Source organism: Haliaeetus leucocephalus, unplaced genomic scaffold, assembly GCF_000737465.1.
Source record: "Haliaeetus leucocephalus isolate CR32 unplaced genomic scaffold, Haliaeetus_leucocephalus-4.0 Scaffold1014, whole genome shotgun sequence".
Lineage (NCBI taxonomy): Eukaryota > Metazoa > Chordata > Aves > Accipitriformes > Accipitridae > Haliaeetus > Haliaeetus leucocephalus.
In genome coordinates, this window is record NW_010973450.1 from 1,898,969 (window position 1) to 1,912,830 (window position 13,862).

The window sequence follows — 13,862 nt, forward strand, 5'->3', positions numbered from 1 at the left end:
CTTCAGCAAAGTTTTATTTGTCATCCTCTGTGCTAATACGAATCTTAATGTCCCAAGGTCTAAGGATGGTTTTCATTAATATGACTATCTTACAAAAAAACCAAACCAAAACAAACCCTAATGAGTCCATAACTTATTACTAGTTTTTTTCCAGTTGGTTAATTTGTGCCATCTCTTCCTTTAGGTGTCGAAATCCTAAAAGAATCCCCAACGTGCAGAAAGGGAAATTCCTGTAAGACAGCAGAGGCAGGGAGCAACCTCAGGTGGGTCAAGAACAGAGCCAGAAAGCTGTTGTGGTGGCTCTTTCCGACACCGTAACAGTGCCAGGAATAGGTGCCCTAGGACTGAAGAGCTATGAGTCTTTGTAGCTCCAGTAGCAAACAGCAGTGCTGTGATATGGAGTTGTTCTGACCAGGTAATGGTTCCTTTTCTCCTGTGTGTCTCTGACAGGTAAGTGCAGGAATACCTAGGATATACTGACGTCTGGACTGCATGCGGGGTGGGAGGAGTTGGGCCTTCCTTTGGTGGGTGCCAGAGGTTATGTAGCTGTGCTTACATAGCCAACAGTCTTGAACATCTTGATTGTTATTGGTCATTGATTAGCAACTTTCTGAACCTCTGTTTATTTCTCTCTCTCCCTTTTTTATTTATGCATTCTGTCGAATTAATATATTACAGAATCTAGGGTAGCAGTTCTTTCAAACTACATTTGCTGTGTTTCTTCATGTTGTGTGAAGTGACCTTTCTGTCAGACTCTGATTACGCTTGCCCAGCTATGCCTGCCTAAACTGTTGGGAGCACACAGAGATTGTTTTTGTGAATAAGACTTCTCAACTGTATTGAAAATTCCGTATTGCTTTGAGCTATGGTTCTTTCTTGGCATAGCTCTGCTGAAAAGATTACAAGCTCTTAAAGCTTGATGGTTTATACAGTCCTTCTAATCTAATTCAAAGGCTCTTGATAACTGTTTTTTAGCTTGCAAAACCTGTGGAAAAAAACTCCACTGAGATTAATACATTATGTATGAGCAGACCAAATATGACCATTTTTGCTGTCATCTAGTGTTAATATTAGGACATCCCAGTGTTTCTTATGGTTAAGTGAATTTCTCTGTTGTTAGTTACTGTGGTAGCTGGCATCTTGTTTAACAGAAGAATTCTTAAAAACCTTCAGACAGGAATGTGTTGTCTTCAGGATAGTGATCACTATCACATTCCAACAGTAACAGTTGTATCAAAAAGAAATACTGACTGGCAAGAAGCCTCTCTTGAGTCCCACAGAAAATAATATTTGTGATTAAAATACATGTCACCCCAGTGGTGGTTATAGCTGATCTCTGTTATTGTTGTACAATTCATGTTCGTAAAAGTAATGTAGAACATTGTGTGCTGTGTGGAATTACAGTGCACACCCTTAATATCTCTATAACAAAACAAATGTTCTCAACATGGACTTTGATACACCCTCTCTGTTCTTTGCTTTTATAACATTAGTTTGTCAGGGTAAATCTTCAGAGATACATTTAAGAGATACCTGATATTTTAAAATTGTTTATTTCAGCCGGTTATAGAATGTAACACAGCAAAGAGTCCAGCTGTCTTTCAGAAGAGGAGAGTCTCATTTCTTTGATGTTGTCTCCAGATGCTTGCACATGTTTTTTTGAATAGTACCAGTGGCTTATATTCTGTTATACTTGGGGGTGTGCATGTTTTCCTCTTTTTAAGTTAGTCTAAAAAAGATATTATGCCTTCGGCCTTGTGTCAGTGTTTACTCTGGATTTGATGTTTTACCATGGAGTTGAAGCATCTGTGCAGTCTCTTGCATCCTTTTCAGTTCATTATCTATATGCTAGTACTATATGGATTTCAGTTTAAATCATACCACAGCCAGAGGAATGATCTCACTCATATGAAAATACCTTTTTATTTTCCATGTGCAACTACATTGTGAACCTATGTCCAAAGCTAAAGCATAAACTTGGCTGACCTTGCAGCTGTTAATTTTGCTGTCTACTTACCAGCTGTTCAGTTTTTGTTTGCTTCTCTAAAAGGGGTTTTGTTAAGCACAGAAACAGAATCTATTCTTTGCTTTCAGTAACCATTTCGCTACCAAGTCCTCCAGGGGTGATCGCTTCCTTTGGCACTTGTTTAATTCTTCTAGCTGAACCATTTCACTTAACATATCTGGAAGACTTCTGTCTAGTCAGTTGTTTTAACTTAAGTAACTCACTGAAACTGAGAACATTTCCTAGCAGTGTAGATACAGCCCCAAAAGTTCGTGACTGAGACAGTCTTGCAGCTGTCTGTTGCAGTTCTCGGGGGAAATTGTGTATTTTCCTCATTCTGGCTAGAAGAAATCTGGACAAATTTCTTCCCATGTTTTCTCTTAAATCATCCCCTCTTCCCCAACGCTTGTTAGTTGGGAAATAAATTCTATAGTTTTGAAAACTGCTAGGTTTTTACATTCACATCTAAATCTAAATTAAAACAAACTTTCTCATTGGCATTCATTCCAGGGTCAGTGGACTAAACTATGTCCAAGAATTAAATTGGAGCAGAGCAAAAGCTTCACTATAGTTAAGATTGAAAAACCCCTCTTTGTTCAAAATTGAACTCTTCTACTATTCTGAAATCCCTCTGTTTACTTGGATGTACTGAAATTTATCATGCAGTAAGGGATTAGTGTTCTGAGTTTTGGATCAGCTGATTGGGGATTGTCGAAATACAAAAGAAAAACCTTTGAATAAACATGCATGACGCTCATAAACTGAGCAGCTTCTGCTATCTTTATATGAACTAGGTGAATGAGAAGCTTTCCAATTCTTCTGTGTGCTGTGCTTTTTTTGAAGCATTCTGTGGAGTCTGAGGTTTAAAATTGGAGGCGTAATCTCGATGTATTATTTTTCAGCCAAATCCGTTCCTCGATGTGGTTTAGAATGTAGCCCCAAAAAGAGCACAGCTGTCACAGCTGGAGGGGCAGTCTGGGGGCTGGTAAGGAATGGCACTGTCTTGAACCAGTGGTGTTACCAGACACAGTTTTGAGAGGATAGATTTCTTATCTGGGTGGTAATTTGGGAAGAATCTGTGACTCTGTAAGGGGAGGAGAATGTCCGGGTTTTCCTCCTCTGTGTTAGGAAAAGGGAAGATAGTTGCAATCATCATTGAGGTGAACAAATGTTCTCTTTACCTTCTGAGAACACTGCACTGAAATAATGGATTGCTATGCTGACCTTTAACTTCTAAAAGCTGGAAATTGCTGGATTTCTGTGACACTTGCTCTATCTGAAACGAGCTCAGTGTAGCATATGTGACCCATTTTTGGTCTCTTGAAATGCTCTCATCTGCTCCAGTTTCCTCCTTTAGCATTTTTCAAGTTTTGGTTGATAGGTTCTTCTGTGTGTAGACCAAATGAATGAAATAATGTCTATTAATAGATTCTCAGGGGGGCTGGCTTGCTCAGCATTTATCCCAGGTAGAGCATGGAACTGAGCACACTTTTGAAAAGCAATATCAAATGCAATATTTGGAAAATAACTAAACTCTACAGGTAAGAGTGAACCTCATATTCAAGATTTGGGGTATCTATTTCTTGAGCATCAAGGTCTGGTTCCCATGCTGCTTTGAGATCTGCAAGTGTATCCTGCAGATAATCCAAATAAAAGCTTCTGAAAGCAGGAAATACAAAATTATGGTGTTTTATTTCATCCTTTTGCATATCTTTTGGTTTTTATTCTGTTCAAGCACAAAATCACCTGGTTTGGGTCCTGTGGAGGTTTGTGCAGACTGACGCTGTGCATGTATGCTTTCCAGCCAGATGTGATCCGAGGATGGCAGCCAAGCCATTTGTTCTGTGGAGGCCACTGAGGAACTGTAACTTTCACCTGCTTAGGAGGACTCTTGGTGGGTGTGCCACCTATCATGGAGGTATTGTAAGCTTTCTTACAGGTCACACTGGCATTTTATGGTGTGGTGGAGAAATACAGGGTGAAAGTAAGCCTGGAGGCTGTCATGAATGCTTCAGCACAAGGGCTGCACTAAGGGAAGCTGAGGAAGTTGGATGAATGAGCCTTTAATGTAAGCAGACCTACCAAATTGTGTTTTGTGTGTTGAAGACGATTGGTAGGCAGTAGGATGGCAAAATGAGCCAAGGGTGTGACTGGGGCAGTGAAGCACTGGTGTAGGGGCCAGGTCTGTTGCTGCCTTTCGGGTCTATCCATTTGGTTGCTGCCTGTGATTATATATTTAGGCACAAAGTATGCCAGGCAATCAGAAAGAGTCATTTAAATGTGGGATAGTCGGCTTGGTGGCTTTAACAGCACGCTGATTATAAGCAGTTCACTTGTACGTCTCCACACGAGGGATACATCAGGTGATGTTCAGTGGTCCAGTTCAGCGGTCTGAATCCCTGTTAGTGGGAGGAAGTCAGCCAGATGGGATTTCTGCGTCTGAAATGTGTCATCCTGCCACCCACCCACCCACTACTGCTCCATCCTTTAGCAGTGTAGGAGGATCTCATGGTGGTTGGTGTCACTTTCCACCTGCGAGTTATCCCTGGGGTTTCCCATTCCTGCAGCCTTGAGTTTGGCAAAAGCCTTCTGGATCTTAGCTGTAGGAAAATTTTAGCCTATAATGTGTAGTCAGAAGAGTTGGCCATCCATGTGCTGATGGCTCCTAAAATGCTAATATCTAAAGTAAGAAGGATGAACTAGAAACTGAAGTATCATGTGAAGAATGTTTGGATGAGTGAATAAAAGGGGGTATTTCTGACTACCTCATCTTCTGAATGGTTATTTGTAATCATATGTAACACAGACTAGCCCTGCACATCGCAAACATTTGAACTCATCATGGTAATACCCATTTCACTATAACAATCAGTACAGAATGAAGTACGTAGGAATGATATCCAGCCAGCTTTTAGAACTTTAGGTAATGGTTGAGCTCAGACATAGTTAATAAAAAGTCTGGAGATAAGAAGAAATCTGATTAACATGAATGCTGAGGATTCTGTAAGAGTCAGGCTGGGTGTAGCTGTGCTAGCACTGAGAAGGGCATCACTTCCTAGCTGCACAGAAAGCTCTCACAGGGTATCCGTTGCAAGGAAGCAAAGTCCAGGTATGTGCAGGTGTGCTCTGCAGCAGCGGTGTTGGATCCAGGGAGTCTGGAGTGGAGCTAGACCTAATGAGTAGGACAGGAGCCAGGCTAACCACAGACAGCCTCTCGGGTGTCTGCAGCGGTCTAGTTCTCCAGGTTGGATCTGCTGAGCTTAATGTAAAACCCATGTTACAGGAAAGCAGTTTAAAACTTTTGTGGCACAGCTGTACAGAACTGCTCTTAGCAGCAGTATAGCTACATGCCTGTGGTGATCTTGAGCATGGTGCAGATTTGAGCTAGCTCTGGACAGAATTGATTCAGGTTCATTTATTTCATGCCATGTTGGTATAGATTGGAGATTAATCCATCCACAGAAAACAGATTTACCTTTGTGTTTTCTAGCTAGCCAATCATGGCTAGACTTAACCTGGACCTATATGTTAGAGGAAATTCTTCCAAGTTATGTTTTTGTCCTAATTTAAAAAAACCTTAGGAAATGTAAGAGAAAAAACTCTTCATGAACAGAATTAATATAGCAGGGCAGTATCCTATACCCTTCTGGAATGCTGGATTCAGCAACACACAGATTGCTGAATTCTAGAAATAAAGCATTTATAGTGTACTCCCACACAATAATTCTTCCATACAGAAATAATCTGTCAAATGCATATTCTCATTCTAAAACGTAGAGCAGAGCATCTTTCCTACTCACAGTCACTTAAGGCTATTTCAAAGAACAGCTGCTCAATATAGCAATCATTTTGCTGTTTTCTGCATGATGCTATCTAATGCTGTGGTTTTATTTATGTGTTCTGCAGACTGTATCCATCCAGCTGCTCACAGTATCCACAGCAGGGAGGTTTTGGGAGTTGCCACTGAGACAAACTGTATGCCATGCAGTACTGAAGGAAGACATGCAGGATTTCTAAGCAGTGTGTGTGTCTCCTAGTTGTTTGCTTACCATATGTATCAGGCAAAATGAAGGACTTGTCCCATTTTCTTCCAGATGGTTTTGTATCATTATGCAGGGTTAGAACTTTACTGTGTTGCTACAGCTGATCTGGAACTATGCCTAGCCCATTGAATGCACATGATATGTTTGTGAATAATTTCTATTATTATTGCTGTTTTTAGTAGGCACAATTAAGTTTGAGGATTTGAACGTTAACAATATTTCCTGAGCTTCAGATTTTTGTTCATCTCCTCCATCTCAGAAGAAAAATGTTTTGTTGAATTTAGTGTTAATTTCTTCCATTAATTTATTTTGTTTTTAATCTAAGATGTGAATGCTGCTATTTTCCTCCTTGCTATTTGAATCATGCAGAGCTTGGGAGAAAGGGCAGTCAAATTTGTAATACTCTCACTTTTATATTGTAAGGATTGACTTTTTCAAGGGATGTCTACAGAGATCTTCATTCACACCTTTGACTTTTCAAGGGTGTTGCAGGTCTTTGTCGAATCAGTGTTTTAATCGGTAACTAAATCTCTAATGAAGTTTCGCTATAGTGAGCAGCTCTTGGCTGTTTTTTCAGATGTAAAATACTAGGGTGCTGTTACCTTCCAGGTGTCCCTTTATAATTTGTTGGAATTTTTGGTTGAAGAATGGACATTATTTGCGTGTAGATAGTAAACTACCTGTCTGTTAGATAGAACTAGCTGTTAATTTTAGAACTGTTTAAATTTTAGTTGGCCAACACTGTGTTATAAAGGAGCATTCCCATTCTGTTTAGTTTAAATAGGAGTCAGCCTAAAGGAGAAGGAACAAAGCACTGTCATCCACACATTACTACTTAGTTTGTGGCAGGATCCATGTGTTCCAGGATCCATCAGCGTTTTAGAACTAACCTTCAAAAAAATCTCAAAAGTTACATGGTATCATATGAATCAGTTTGTATTGCTCATATTAGTTAAGGATGCATGGTAAGTGTTGCCTTGACCTTAAAGAAACCTACATGGCTTAACTGATTTAAGAGACTTCCACAAGAGGGTGCACCAGTTCAACAAAAGCCCATATAAACCAAATGAGCATGTCCCCATTGTGGGCATATTTTCTATCATTTTATGTATTAACTCATGTATCTAAATCAACTTCTAAAACTGGATGGATGCTTTAATCAGTTTAATGTCTCAGTGCGTCTCTCCAGTCTGTAACAGATACATGAATGGATACATGATGTTTTGCTGGTAAGCAAGTCAGGAAGTTTAATTTTGAACAAAAGGCACTGTTTCTAGAAGTCCCGTTCACGCTGATGAAAGGCTGTTTTCAGACTCCAGTCACAAAATTATATTTAGATGTTTGGGGTTTTTTAGTGTACTGAAATGTGTTACCTGTTCCTAATTTATGCCTGATGCCCTGCAAATGCTCACTACTTGCATTTTAAGAATAAAGTTTGGGGATTTTTTTTAAATTTTTTTATTTAGTTTTGAAGCATCATTAATTTTCCCTTCAGACTGGTACAACACTGGACAGTACAGCTGCAGAAGAGAACTCCACCTAGAAAGATGACTTCTTGAGAGACTGCTGACTTGAGTATGACTGATACAATTTTTTTTCTGTTTCTGGTTTTTGATAAAATTATTTCATGTTTCATAAGATAGATGGGAACTCTTAGTAACGCTTCACCTGAAGTTGTATAATGTTACTGTACTGATATGCTAAAAGCATTAAAGTGTTCTGCTGTATGTGTAGGCCAAAGTTCTAGGTCCATTACTCTAAGACTGCAGTCCTAGGATAGTAAGATATCTCTGCAGAAATGATTAACAAATTTTCCAGAAAAAGGGCCTCACTTTTGAATCATGCATTCTCTGACCAAATACATGAATCATAAATCACTTACAGAGATAAGAGTATCTGACACTCAGCAAAATAACTAGAAGTGTGGTGATATTCATATGTGTAATACACGATTTTTATCTGTGAAATGCTCTTTTCAGTAAACTTTTGGCTTGTATTAAATAAGAGAAATGGAATGGTGTGCTTTTAAAACTTTTAATTACTAGTACAAGATATTAAAAGAAGGTGAATTTGAGACCAAGGAAATTACTATTTTTTGTTACTGCTAGCTGCAAATGTAGAAGCTGGGTCTGGATTCAAAAGGTTTCATTTACTAACACTGATGAATTGGAACTACTCTAGTTTTGATACTTTTCTTTTGAGCAGTGTAAAAGAAAAGAATATGAGGTTCTACTAAAAGATCACCACCACACAGTGAATACGTCATTTAACTAGCAAGAAGATTTTTATTTTAAAGACTATGAACTAGCCACCTTTTTCCATTTACACCAGTTCTAGATTATCATGTGTAAGCAGATGAGGGTTTGTTTTTTTACTTGCTTGTGGATAGTACCAGAAAAATAATTTGTGTTTATATTTTTCTTAAAAACACTGTGGTTTTAGGTCATTGCTGTCCTCCAGAGAGCCAAATACATCTACCAGTCAGATATGCGATACTGCTTAGTTATCTAAGATTCCTGGCTATATCTGATAGCAATAGGGCACAAGGAGGAATAGTAATTACTGTAGTTATTTACTTACTGATCATCTTGCTCTGCATAGAGTGGCATTTTCAGAAGCAATTCTTTATTCTGACAGTGTGTGGAAGTCAGCCATTTTTAAAAATGTAGATACACAACACAGATGCCCCCCAGCAAAGAAGGGTCCCAGCTTCTTTTCTAAAAGGCTGTGGCATGAAGCATTTACCACTCCCCAGAGGTCCTCCTTCTGACCTGAAGTTACATGTACCAGCCTGGCCAAAGTTTGGTCAATGTTGAGTGTTTCCAGTGGAGGGAGACTTTAATTAATAGAAAATTTCATCTCAGCATGTTTGGACCTTGACATTTCTGCCCTCCTAATCTTCAGGATGGACCAAAGTGAGATGTAACCCACTAGGTGTCACTCCAGCAAAGGCTATCTGAATACAGGTGTCAAACCTTTGTGGCTCTCCTCTCTTCCTTAGTGAAAACCGGCTCGCATTATTTCACCTTCATATAAACACAGCAAGCACTTTTTTAACTTCTAAAAAAACCTGATTGAAATTACGAGTCTTAGTATTAAGAGGAAGGATAAAAATATGCACAGAAAATAAAAATTATAAATATTGTATTTATGCAATATTTTATTGTAAGGGAGAAAAAACAAACCCTATACATAATAGGTTGAGTCTGTTGACATATGATGAAAAATGGACTATTGCAAAAGTCTAATAGGTATGGAAGTGTTAGCACATCTTGATAACAGGGTGAACTGATCAGAGATTGTCTTTTCCCATCTGTTAACTTTTAAAAAATGTCTGCATCATTGACATTTCTTTTCCCTTGGTGCTTACCTAACCTGACTTGCTGGCACATGTCCATGTCAGAACAAGGGTAGGGCTTGAAACGTTATTTGAAGGTGATTAGCACTTTTCATCAAGCATTGGTATGGAAAAGAACCATCTACTTGGTTAATTTTAAAGCATTACAGTAAAAATTAGCTACACAGATGAATTCCTGAGTTTCATATTGATTTCTGTAATAAAAGTACATCTTTTATTCAGTACTGTAAAACGTTAATAGATTGATTGTTTTTCCACTGCTAGATTAAAGTCAGAAGTTTAGTATTTTTACTAAAATAAAGGTGGTATGACTTTGTAGTCTGTTGTTTCCTACTGCAAATAATGATGATTCAGTAGCTTAAGAACAACTTTCATTCCTTTTTCTTATTTTCAGCATTCATATCTGCTGCTACACAGTAAAGAAAGAGGCATATACATTTGTATGTGTTCTTTTTGATTTTGAAGTGCTAAATGTTTGATCCAATGTGTCAAGTGCTGTTGTGTGAGTCAAGGGACCTGTGTCCTCTTCCAGTTGCTACCGAATTGTTGCTTAACCTTGGATATGTCTCATCCTGTATTTTTGCTTAACTGTTATAGCAGACAATTAAGATTAAGAAAATATCAATATAATTACATTACATAATAATGATAGTGTTAAGAAAAAAAAGCCTGGAACTGTAGAATTCAGTATTTTATGTAGTAATAATATGTACTGATTGTTTTACTTGTAGGTAGTGGAAAATCCAGTGCTAAAAAGCAATTTAAAAAAAAGTAATAAAATGTTACGTAGTAACTGATTAAATGAGAGAAATGATAAAGAAGTTCTTGGAGAAAACTCTCATGCTACTGAAGTCAACTTCAGTATCTTCTCGATTTGCTGTGTAAAGTGAGGTAGGTTATTTTAGACATACAGAGTATAAGCCCATTGGGAACAGTAGCACTGAGATTCCTCACAAGAGGAATTTTTTTGATGCCTTGAAATCATTGAAGACCATCTAAGAACAGTGTTACATGTAGTCTTAAAACAAGTTACTTTCCAACCCATATAACTTCCTGTAAGCATGAGTTTCAGTCACGCAGCTTCTGTGTTGAGTAGCAAGATCTTGGGTTGATAGCAGTGGTTTTGTGATTATCGTATTATCAATTAAATGAATAATCGTACTATCAATGAAAAGTAGTCTTGCAGTACTGATGGCTTTGCATGATGACCTTGAAGCACTTTTTCTGGAAAAGCTGCTGTATTTTCTGGAAAGGCCGCCTTAGATACTATAGAAAGGGGTGTGCCACATAGCACCACATAACATCCTGCCTTTTCTTTTCAGTAGTTTTAATGTTCACCTGTTCCATAATTGAGAAGAGGAAAATGTAAACATGTTAAATGTTTTGGACAGTTGACTAAACTAGATTGTGCAGTTCAGAAAGATATTCTGAAGGCAGGGAAGTATTTTTAGCTTCATTAACTTCTTTTCCTGGTTACAGAGAATCAGGAGAAAAAGGTTTTAAAACCTGTTTGTCTACGTACTGCATTGGTTTTGCTCCCCAAAATGTCAACCCACAACATCCCCAAAACTGCATCTGCAGGGATTCTTAATCTTTAGTGAGAGGGCTTCCCCACATCCCTTGCTAACCACCCACTGCCAACGGTTTTTCCCTCTGATTTGATGGCAGAAGATCTTTTAACATAACTCAGTTTTACCTTTACGTGACGAAAACCATAGCTTTTTCCCCATGCGTTACTGCAAGTGGGCACATCTAGCATTACCATGGCCTTCTTTTTTAGCTTTCCTTCAGGAACCTTTACTTTCCCTTGACAAGTAAGTTGACAGTAGTTTCTCATTGTTTCTTCCACAATGTGTATCTTAAAGGGAGCGCTCCATTACAGCAGCCTAACAAAGGTCGTGAAGAAGCAGTTTGCAAGGTAAAGGCATCCAAAGAACATGTGAAATACAGCTGTGGAAAAGGTTAGACTTCAATTTCTGGGTCTCTCTGTTGATTGGGTTATATTGGAACCTTCTTACAGTTGCCCAATTTTAGAATGGTGGTATATACCACTCTTAAACTTGTTGGGAGGGGAGAAGTTGTAGAGGACAGAGAATGTGGAGTCTAACAGCTTGCTTTTCTGCTGGCAGAAATACATTGAGCTAAAATAAGAGCTTGTGGCAGCAACTGCTCCTCTCCCTTTTCCTTCTTGCTGAAAATGCAGAGAGCAAGAGTCTGTGCGAGATAGACTTGGGATGTAATGGCTTCAGAGGAACTGAGAAGATGCAGCATGCTTTCTGTGTGCTGCCTTGTTCCCCACCATCCTTCCAGTTCCCACCGACATTTGTTGACTTCACTTCATATAAAACATCAGAAAAGGACAGTTAAACTTCCCGTAATGGGCTGTGTTTTAAGAAGTTAAGAATGTTCATTGTGCCAGTACTGAGGTAGAAAAGGAGGTCTTGTTTCTGTGACTAGAAAAAAACATGTTGCAGCCTGAGAACTTTTTTTTAGCGTGAACATTTAAGTCAAAGACATTTCCTTTCTTTCATCAGCAAAGTGAAGTGTGCATACTGATTATTCCATTATTTGCAAGTCAGAATTGTAAATTGCTGCATTCACTCTGATGCAGTTTACCATCTGAAAGAAATAATTAAAGCTTGCTTTCTCTTGCTTAAGATTTAAACGTGTATTTAAAAATGAGATCATACTTTCATGGTGGTCATAGTTTCTTTATGTATTTGTGTGGGGTAGCCTCAGAAATGGGTGTATGATCTGCTGGTGTGCTGTGATGTATTTCCTTTAATTATACATTTGTTTTGAGAAAGATGGTTATTCCAGGCCTCCGTCTTTCCTCAGTTACATCCTTACAAGCCCACTGCAGTGGGAGTTGTGCGTACCTTGGTGTATAGTTCAGCCATATGTGCTACTTATTTATATCTCATGCATGACATAAGCTATTCCAAACAGATAATTTCTGTTCTGGTAATAGAAGATGAATGCAAGTGTCTATACAGTTCTTTCTCACTAAATGAGGATATGACACATTGCTAGTCACCGTGCTTGGTACAGCTCTTGTGCCGAGTCCAGATGGAGTATAAGGCTGTGCCTGTCTGATGTTTCAGACACTCCAAGAGTTCAATTAATTTACAAATGATAATTTGTTTTCAGCTCCTGTAGATATGGATGCCTTCTTTACTCAGCCTCTATTGTGTTGTTCTATAAGAAGTCAGCTCCAACTGCATGAAGCACAATTTTTGTAATTTGTTTGTAGAAATGCCATATTCTCCCTGCATTATAAACACAGCTGTGCAGCATTTTCAAAACGCACTGTAAGGCTTGTGCCATCTTAGAATGACAGTTTCTTTCCAGATGCCTGTATTTTCTGTATAGGTAATTTCATCAAATCACTGAGCACAAGGAATGAAAGGCTGGCTTTATTTAAAAAGAAAACAATAACACAAATAAAAGGTGTTCCATCAACATAGATTTCACCTTCTGAAGCTATTTACCTCTTTGTAAGTTATTTTATCTGGCCATGTTAGTGATGCAGATGCACTTAGTTCTGGTGGTGTCACGTCCGTGTGAGCTGATGGGTCCTGCTGAAATTCACTACAGCAAAACAAGCGTGTGATTCACCGGGGAAGCGTCCCAGGCCCTCACACCAGTGGCCGAACTAACCCACCGTGCTCTCTCACACGCACCGCTTGCAGCCAGAAGATGACAGCACGCTAATGGCTTTCGGTCAAAAGAAAGTTAACTATGCTCTTCACGAGTTCCACCTATAAAACGTGCCACGTAAGTAGGTGGTAACTTACTGTAATTCATTGTATTTGCTGTACTTCGCGCTTTCTTTTTCAGCGTGCGGCACGGGCAGTAACTAGCACGCCCGCACCCTGGCAGCCCCATGCGAGAAGGGGACCGCGCTCACGCCGCGCAGGTACGGAAAATGAGTCACACCGACTTCGTTGCAGGACGGCCTCCTGGTTTGCTGCCGAAGTCATTAATTAGCGTTCTTTGAATAACTTGCGCTGTGAAACGCAGTAACGTTTGGAAGCCGAGAGCGCCGCGTCTTCGGCCTCGGCTTATTCCGACGCGCTGCGTGACTCCTGAGCCGCGGCGAGGGCTGACGTGGCGTTCGAGTTGCGTTTTCTCGGAAGCGGCTGCCTCCTCGCACGCAGGCCTGGGCGCTGCCGGGGGCCTGTTCCTAGTTATTTTTTTGCCCGAGGAAATCCTCCTCGGTGAGAGGCTGGGGCTCGCCAAGAAGCGAAACGCAACGCTTCGTGCCCGGTATAAACCGAAGGCCGAAGCGTTTCTTGGGACCCGGTCACCACGCTTTTCGCTTCTCCCCGGTGTCCCCGCTTAGGTGCGGGTTCGTTTCGGGGAACCCCGGACGGACCGAGGGACAGGGCGGTATTCCGGGGGCTTTGTCGCTTCGTTCCGGACCGCCCCCCCCCCCCCCGGGCGGCGGCCGGGG

The 13,862-nt window shown here is 39.9% G+C and overlaps 1 protein-coding gene across 9 annotated transcripts in view; it reads left to right on the forward strand.

Annotated features, from left to right (window-relative positions):
* Positions 1-13,862, forward strand: part of TIPARP (TCDD-inducible poly(ADP-ribose) polymerase) — a 41,994-nt gene that overhangs the window by 2,805 nt on the left and 25,327 nt on the right. For 2 of the 9 annotated variants that reach the window (XM_010584927.1, XM_010584928.1), the window contains 2 exons: positions 185-263; positions 451-524. The gene's annotated coding sequence lies outside the window, so the exon portion shown is untranslated. Of the gene's footprint in view, positions 1-184; positions 264-450; positions 3,924-5,911; positions 9,323-13,862 lie in introns of those variants that run through there. The other 7 variants (XR_775464.1, XR_775467.1, XR_775465.1 and 4 more) reach the window with 7 other exon arrangements.